The following is a 7,363-nucleotide window of genomic DNA, read 5'->3' on the forward strand; positions in this document are numbered from 1 at the left end:
ACAGGTGAACCAGATAGACAAGTGGAAGAGTCTAACTTTGATTCTTCTGTTTTATTCTCTTGCATAAAACTTCTCATTTTTCTAGAAATATAAGACACTGAAAAAATAGTGTCACTTCCTTTCATTTTCACTGTAGATCCTACATTTAGATTTTTGTGCATATCTGTCGAATTTAACATCTCCATTGTAAAATTAATTTCACTGGAAAATTGTATAATGTTTTCATTTTTTTTTGTTTGATTGATTATGTCTGTCACATCCTTTGAGAAACTCAGTAAAGAGAAAAGTGAGTGCATGCTAGTGTGGATGTTGTCACAACTATCCATGATTCGATAGCCTAATTTAACACCTGGTAACAGATCAGATTTATTGTTAATTTCGTTTACTGCAAACACCATTGTCATCATCCATCGAAATGCTCTAAGGTCAAATCTGCAGAGAAGAAAAAAATCAATAAATATTACTAACATAGGCATGACATGGATGTAAAAAAACCCTGTAAAAATCAATGTACTTTTAACGTAGAATTCTGAGAAATAGTTTAAAGAGTGAAAACAATAAATGTGAATATCCTTACACTCACCCACTGCATGATGTCATTTGGGGTTTGCTGTGGTAGATGTGTTGTGGCTCAGAGGCCACATAGTGTAGAGGGAAAAACCCTCCAATAACAACATCACCTTCCATCTGTAAGGTCAGAGGCTCATCATCTCCTAGTTTCAGACACTGAGGTATAACAGAATTAACACCACTTTCTTTTATCTCCAAGTCTTCCAGGCTCTGTTCTATTGCCTTTTCTTTTATCACCACCTCTTCCACTATACCTAAGTTTTCTATTTCTTCAACAAGATACCCAAAACAAGCCAAGTCTTTATAGAGAAGACTAAATAAAACACAAAGATGAAGCAATAGATAACATCCAACCAATGCTTTCTGTTTTGCACACCCTATCTCCATATTGACCTTGCATGTACTGTAACTAACAATTCTTTAGCAAAGCCCCTGACAAACATATGTGTTAGTATTTTTTTAAATAAATTATGGCTGCTTTTTTCATTGGTCACAAGAGTCATCGCAAGAACAACGAATCACAGTCAAAAGCAAAAGCACACTGGGAAATGGTAATTATGGCTTCTATGAAGTTTGTCTGTCTTCACATTTGACATCCTAAAGTGTCTTGTTTACAAGTGGACCCCTGAGCTTCAGTTCACATCTAATCATTTATTTTGATAATGACTGGTTTATAATAGTAATAAAGGGTAAAGCACCCAATAGGACAAATGAGTTTTGTATGCGCTGTGAAAGCTGCCATTAGCTCCATAACATCAGCATGGCAACAACAATGGGCATTTTTCTTTTCCACACAAAGGTATTACAGAGTCAAATCATCACTTCCAGAAGCCATAACTCACACACCTAAAACAAAAAAGCCTATGTCAAGTTTTTTGTCCATCCATCCATCCATCCATCCATTATCTTTTACCCGCTTCTTATATTTTGGGTCACTGGGGTTGTCGGTGCCCATGTCCAGAAATCTCTGTGCAAGGGGCGGGGTACACCCTGGATGGGTTGCAAGTCCATCACAGGGACACATAGAGAGAAACGAGACAAACAACCATTCACTCTCTCACTCACACCTAGGGACAATTTAGAGATACCAATCAACCTAACATGCATGTTTTTGGTCTGTGGGAGGAAACTGGAGTACCCGGAGAAAACCAACACATGCACGAAGAGAACATGCAAATGTAAGGAAACACCACCTCAGAACCAGTTCCCCTCAGCTCAAACAAACATCATTCCTGTGTTTTTGTGTTTGAAACAGTTAAAATAAGATTCCTCAATTCCGTTGGGAACAGGCATTGTTTTACAAATATTCAACTCAGCTCACAAACTTCTTAGTTGACACTAATGTAAATGCAATAAAAAAAATAAAAAAAACTGTCACTGTGTTAACCTCACTGCCAATATGAACTCATTCCTCATGAAACGGACAGATCGTTTTAATGAGCGTTCAACTCTGACCTTGTAGTTTTTGAAACATCCAAACTCGCTACTTTGATATCTTTCTTTATCGAAAAGGAGTACTTCTCCCAGAATGGTTCCCATCAAGATATCACCATAAGAATCCTTTGTTTAATGACATTCCTTTTGAAGAGATTGACAGCAACACATTCTGGTAGAACATTGCATGTTTTTAAGTTTGATTCAAAATATGTCATACCTGAATGCTTATTCATGAAATTGTGTGCCTAAAGTAATCTTTCTTTAGGATAATACATTTGTCTTATTTTCTCTTTTAAAAGGAAAACTTTTTAAGGCAGAAAAAACGGGCTTTGGGTTTTATAAAAACAAGCCAAGAGTCTAGGACCACCTCTTCCTGGAAGAGATGGACCAATCTTATCTGTTTTAGCATAGACAGTTAAGTTTCACTTTAACACACTTCACTGGGCTTCGTCTAAAAAACTTTGGGAGAAAACACGTTTTGAAGAGATGCTCCGAAGCAACACACTTCTACACAGATAACTGGAGAGAGAAGAAACCCAACTTTTGTACTTGACCTCAGAAAGGAAAGAAGCATCCTTTCTGCAGACATCTCAGGATGAGAGAAAGATACAGAACCTGACCAAACCAGAACCATCCCTCCTCAGAGTGGTAAATCCCAGCTGACTGCCAAATGGACCTTTGACCTTCTAAAGATGGCAGGTGAACTTTGAGGATACTTCAACCTCTCAGTCATCGGAACATTCTGAGGCTGGTATCATTTAAGCAGCTGTCGGAACCACTCTGACCATCTCACCCTGGTAGGGCACAGATTTTTCAATGCCTTTCTGGTGAACCTACATCACAACTTATCAGACAAACTTAGCTCACCATAGACATATTTTTTTAACTACTTCACAAACAGAAACAGTCCTAAGTCTGCCTTTTAACTTTCACTAATTTGAATAATTGATTAGACCTTTGATTCAAATTTGATGTTCAGTGAACTTTTGTCATGCATAATTTCCATCACATATATCACATATTATTATTATTTTTATAATACAATACATAAAATCAACTGCATTTGTGATTATTTTGGTGGCTTTCAACACCAGATGATCTGTGTTTTGATCCTGTATGCTCCACACTGGTTTGTCGTCATTATCTGCATTGTTTTTTATGTCTATAGTCTGATTTACCTCATTTTGTATATTACTTCGTGTGTTACCTGTTGTTCTGTCTGTACAGCACTCCGGTTGGCCTTGTAGCTGTTTTAAGTGCTTTATAAATAAAGTGGTGTGGTATGGTATGGGTATTTTGGCATATTTGTGTGTAATAACTGATTTGATGCCCTTTAAACACAAGAAAAGAACTTACGTTTCAGTTTACATTGATTGGGGGTAAATAGAAACTGATTTTCCTCTCCAAGAGAGGTGGTGCCCACACAACAAGGTTATTTGCATAATACATGCATATCTTATGAGCTTAACTCAGAACTGATAATCAACAATATATATCCAGCCCCATAGCGCTCTACACAAACTCTACCTCGGAAAGGTTCCAGGCCGGGAATTGAACCAGTGACCTTCTCGCTGAGTGGCAACAGCTCTACCAACTGAGCCACTGTACCGCTCATAATAATTATTTATTTAAATAATTATTTCTGAATAAAAACATAAAATATATATTCATACTTCAAAGAAACCATGAAGATTAAAAAGCCAAAAAAGAAAGCTTGAGGTGAAAATGAATGACGGTAACCCCCTTTATAGACTGTGCAGAGTAGTTTTCCAAACTACAAAACTTTAATAATCTGTCATAGCTCTGCTCTCTGTCAGCTCCTCTGTCATGCTGCACACTCAGTAATCACTCAACTCATGTCACCTGTCACCGCTCATTATCCCACAGCTCCACCACCTGGTCCAGTCAGTACTTAAGTTCACTCATTCCTCTCAGTCTGGGCCAGATTCTCTATCCTGTCTCATCAGCAGTAGACTTTCCAGCATTCCATTGATTGACTCATCACGTTCATGACCCTTGCCTTGACCACGACCACGCTTTTGCCTCAGCCCTCGTCTGCTTTTGCTCATCTAATCAGGTACCGACTCATGCTCTTGTTTTTTTGACTCTCTTTTGGATCACGTACTGGATACTTCTGCTGAACAACTGACTTCACGGTATGAACTCTGCCTTTCCCTTCTGACTGTTTTTTGGATCACGGATTAAAGGTCAAGCTCATTCTGTATCACGGACTTATCCTTATCCCCGAATCTGATTCCCACAGATTCATTTCCCCAATTAGTCTCTTTCCCCCTGCATCTACTAACCTTTATCTTTTAGTTGCAAGCCTGTTGGACTCCGTTCCAGTGGACCTTAACATCAGTTCTACTTCTACTGGCAGCCCGCCACTTCAACACTACCCAATCACGAACTACCAATCAGAAGATCGGAACCGGCCCAGAACCGGACCTACTCCAGGGTTTTACTTTATTTCTCAATAAACCTTTTAACCCTCTCAGTGGTTGTTGTTGTTGTTTGCGATCCGGCCTCTGGTTCATGACATAATCACTAATGATTTTAGCCTCTTTTGGAAAGTGCTCAAGCATCCCTAAATTTTAACTTAGCACCTCTGAAAAATACAGAAACGTCATTAGGATTTTGTAAGGAAGCTTAGTTCTCAAACTTTAGATTTACCTAAATATTTAATAAATTTGGAAAACATATTGAATAAAGATGACCCTTTTAAACGGGCCAGTAAAATCTATGATTTTTTTTTTTTTTCCACGAATTGGATCCTTACTACCACCTTTCAATCAATCCAGTAGGCTTGTCAACAACTGACCAATCAGCAATCTCAGTTTGACCTGAAGTGAAACACCCCTTACCTGCAGGATCACCCTGCCCCGCCTTTCCTCCAACAACTTTGTCAGGCATTTGCATTTTGAATTCTTTGCGGTCAGAGGGATTTTGTGAAAAATCTTGAAAAAATGGTAAACATTGTCCGTGGGGAACATGTAATTCAGACAGCGCTGAATTCATTCACCTACCCCACCCACAATTTTGATGTTGTCAGGGCTGGGGCGTGAACTGGCGATCTTCGGATCACAGGCCCACCTCTCTAACCTCTGCGCCACCATTCCCCCAAATGAGAGACCTGAATGAGAGAATGGGAGACCTCTTGACATTCCAGGTGCCATAAGCTTTTGCACTTCTCACAAACCACACCAGAGTGTTTGTTGTTCAAGCTGAGCCATCGTCAGTCCTGGGGGCTATGCACCCCAAAAAGGTCATAGAATTAATAATAATCACAAAATCCAAGTTTATTTGTAGCTTCTTTTGAAGTAGAGGGAACTTTTTTTTATATATAAATGCTTTTTTTTTTTTTTTTATTTTAATAGCGGCCGGTATAATGGTGCATTGGTTAGCCATGTTGTCTCACAACAAAAAAGGTTCCAGACTCTCGGCTGGAGCTTGTCTGTGTTGAGTGTGTATGTTCTCCCAGGTTTTTTTTTTTTTTCATTCAACCTTTATTTATTTATTAAATCAGGGTGCCATAAAACAAAGTGAAATATTAAAAACAAGAATGTTTGCTTTGATTTTTCTATTGACATTATCAGATGTTTGAAACCCCTTAAAGAAATCAAGGTGGATAACTTCCGTTCCTGTTGCAAGGTGTTCCAGGTTGCAGGAGCTGAGTAGGAAAAGGCCTTTTTGCCAAGTTCAGCCTGCATTGAGGGAACTTTGTACGTAATGATGGCCTGAAAGCGCATGTTGTAACTGCACTGATGGCGTGACATGTGGGAGAAGATATAAGAAGGTAGCAGACCAAGGAGGGATTTACAGATAAAGATGAACCAGTGTGAAAGCCTTCATGTAGATAATGATGATCAACTGACCAAGGAATACAGAGTGCAGTGATGGGTACAGTAGTTACAACCAGTTATGAATCGTAGCACGCCATGGTAAACAGCATCCAACATCTGCAAGGAGCTTGCACGGGCAATCATGTAAATATCACCATAGTCAATGAGTCTGACTGAAGTATGTCAAATGCAGACTGTAGAAGCTGGAGAACCTTGGCAACTGTGTTAGCTTGGCAATAAACAACAGTGTCATCGGCATAGAGATGCAAGATGTGTCAGGAATGTTTAGACCTACATTACTGATATAAATTGTAAAACGAGTGGGACCTAAAACTGAGCCTTGTGGCACACCATTGGTGACCGTTGGGTAGCTGGATCAAGTACCGTTATGTCGAACACATTGCCTCCGACCTCAGAGATAGTTTGAGAACCAGCCAACAGTGTGATCAGAGAAGTCAATATCTGAGAGCTTATGGCATAAGATGTCATGATCCACAGTATCTTAGTCAATGCATTAATTTTCTCCTGGTTTCCACAGACCAAAATGTGTGTTAGTTTAAGTGGTAATGCTAAACTGTTCCTCAGTGTGAGTAGCTGTTTGTCTTTTTGTAGCCCTGTAATGGACTTACAATTTGTCCAGGGTGTGCCCTGTCTCCCACTCAGTAGCTGCTAGAGATGAGCACCAGCTCCCATTTCAAATAGTGAGTCTATAAAATAAAAGATGGATAGCTAGATGGATGGATGCTTTTCATGGGAAATTATTTGTTTAGCTGATTGTGGTGATCTGCTTTTTATACCAACTTGAAACTTGTTCAATAATTTGTTTTTGATTGGATATTGAAAAGGGATTTACCAGAACTTTTAAGCAGAAAATAAAAACATGTTTTTTTATTCCAATTATGACGTTTTTATTAGATGGCAAGAATGTAGTCATTTATTCAAAAGACAATAAAAAACAAATACAATTTTGAATTAGCAGTAACAGCAGATTTAGACGTTTACAAAGGCACAGCAGACACAAAATGTTTAAACAATGTTTGGAGGTAGGCTTAGTAAAATGACTGAAAAAGAAAATTTAACATGAATTTTTCATTAGTGGTTTTAGTTGTACTTTTATGGATTGAGTATTTTTAATTTTTTTTATAACAATTTAAGACTAAAAATAACGGAAAAACATCAAAACTTTAAGTTATGTTTTGAAAAATAATCTCTAACTTTATTGCTTTCTTTTTTTCTTTTCACTATTCATATAGAACAGAGCAGTATCTAATCATTTACATATTCAACACACATATTCACAAACATATTAAAATTATGATATATGAAATACTGCAAAAACTATATTAATGTCAAAGCAAAAGTACAGACACAAAATAATAATAAAAAAAATCCCTTTGTGCCTACATTTTGCAGGATTCAATTTTTGTTCATTAAATGTTTCTTGGAATTCCTCTCTGGCTGAAATATTATGATGAAACACTTTGGAGCAAATATACACAGTATCAGTCCAAAAC

At 37.9% G+C, this 7,363-nt stretch overlaps 1 pseudogene; it reads right to left on the minus strand.

Moving 5' to 3' along the window:
* Positions 1 to 7,265: 7,265 nt before the first annotated feature.
* LOC119410908 overlaps positions 7,266 to 7,363 on the minus strand; it is a 4,345-nt pseudogene continuing 4,247 nt past the window's right edge.

The sequence above is a fragment of the Nematolebias whitei genome, chromosome 6, assembly GCF_014905685.2.
Source record: "Nematolebias whitei isolate Nwh7 chromosome 6, NemWhi1, whole genome shotgun sequence".
Classification (NCBI taxonomy): Eukaryota; Metazoa; Chordata; class Actinopteri; order Cyprinodontiformes; family Rivulidae; genus Nematolebias; species Nematolebias whitei.